A 1,416-nucleotide genomic window follows, 5' to 3' on the forward strand; every position below is an offset into this window, starting at 1 on the left:
TATATATATATATATATATATATATATATATATATATATATATATATATATATATATATATATATATATATATATATATATATTTATATATTTATAATCTTTTCATGATCACGATCAGGTTTAGACAGGAGCTCCACGGTCTCAGTTTTATATCATGGGCATGGCGTTCATGCCAGTGCATCTTCAAACTCTTGATATTACAAGTAAGCCACGATTCAACAGCCTCCCCTGGTGGATGCACCGAATCAGATGTAACGAGAATGATTCCAAAAGCATCGTAAGCCTAAATTGATCGTTTACAATTGCCACCAATGGAGCTACGATCAATTTAGGCTTAGGATGCTTTTGGAAACACTATCCTGGATGAGCTTCTAGCTTTTGGAAGTCTGATTCATTTGTTCACTCGGTTCAAAACAGCGATTTACTGAAACACTCGACTCATCTATCAACAGTGTTCCCAAAAGTAAGTGTTAAATACTGCCTCTGTGCATACTTTGTATACTTACATGTGTCAAAAAAGTTTGTTGTATAACTATAATTTCAATGTCACAGAGCAGTTTTGTGTAAAGTTACTCTCAAACAAAGAGACGCTTTGCAAAATGATCGGAAATTACAATTTTATGTTAAACACGGACACATTAATAGACACAAAGTCACAAAGAAAGCGTTCAAATAGTCTAAAAAAGCATAACATTTAAATACATTTTTATCTGGATGCTCATACTCCAAATTTAAATGAGGAAGTAAAATCAAAGACCCATTGTTCTCATAAAATCTGAACAGCCATGTAAAGAGTTATGTGTTTTTACTGGAGAAAAAAAATAAAATACACAGACACTAAACGCTGTTTGCGATGCAGTATCTTCTGAGGAAACAATCTCAATCGGAACATGAGGTCCATATACGGACACGAAATATGGAAAACAATGGCTTTAGAGCGCAGGCGCGGTGGCCAAGTGGTAAGGCGTCGGTCTCGTAAACCGAAGATCGCGGGTTCGAACCCCGTCCGTGCCTTTTAAGTCCATTACAGTCCAACATAAACTCATAGTATATGGGCTTGGTGAACAAAACATATCAAAATGTTGTAAATCCCTGGTGGTTTACTCAAGATCTTGGGAACGAAACACTCAGAAAGTGGCATAAAGAGAAGCCTAATTGTCTATCAACTCTACTGTAGACCTATAGGCTACAGAGTTCAGCTCCAACCCTAATCAAACGCATCTAGCCTGGACTCCTAACCAAGGTCTTTTCGGGTAGATGGATGGAGCAGGTTCCTTCTCAATATTTGCTGACATCCTTAAAGATGAAGTTACGCAGTGTACAAACAAACAGCGCCACTTCTGGATTGTTTGCAGATCTTGTTTAGTTTTAGAGCTGAAAATAAAATGTGGTGGACTGAAAAAACTTTCCTAAATT

The 1,416-nt window shown here is 36.6% G+C and overlaps 1 non-coding gene across 1 annotated transcript; it reads left to right on the plus strand.

Moving 5' to 3' along the window:
- The first annotated feature begins 942 nt into the window (after window positions 1-942).
- trnat-cgu (transfer RNA threonine (anticodon CGU)) lies at window positions 943-1,014 on the plus strand. The gene has a single exon. It is a non-coding gene; the product is annotated as a tRNA-Thr (tRNA).
- Window positions 1,015-1,416: the final 402 nt, after the last annotated feature.

The sequence above is a fragment of the Chanodichthys erythropterus genome, chromosome 3, assembly GCF_024489055.1.
Source record: "Chanodichthys erythropterus isolate Z2021 chromosome 3, ASM2448905v1, whole genome shotgun sequence".
NCBI lineage: Eukaryota > Metazoa > Chordata > Actinopteri > Cypriniformes > Xenocyprididae > Chanodichthys > Chanodichthys erythropterus.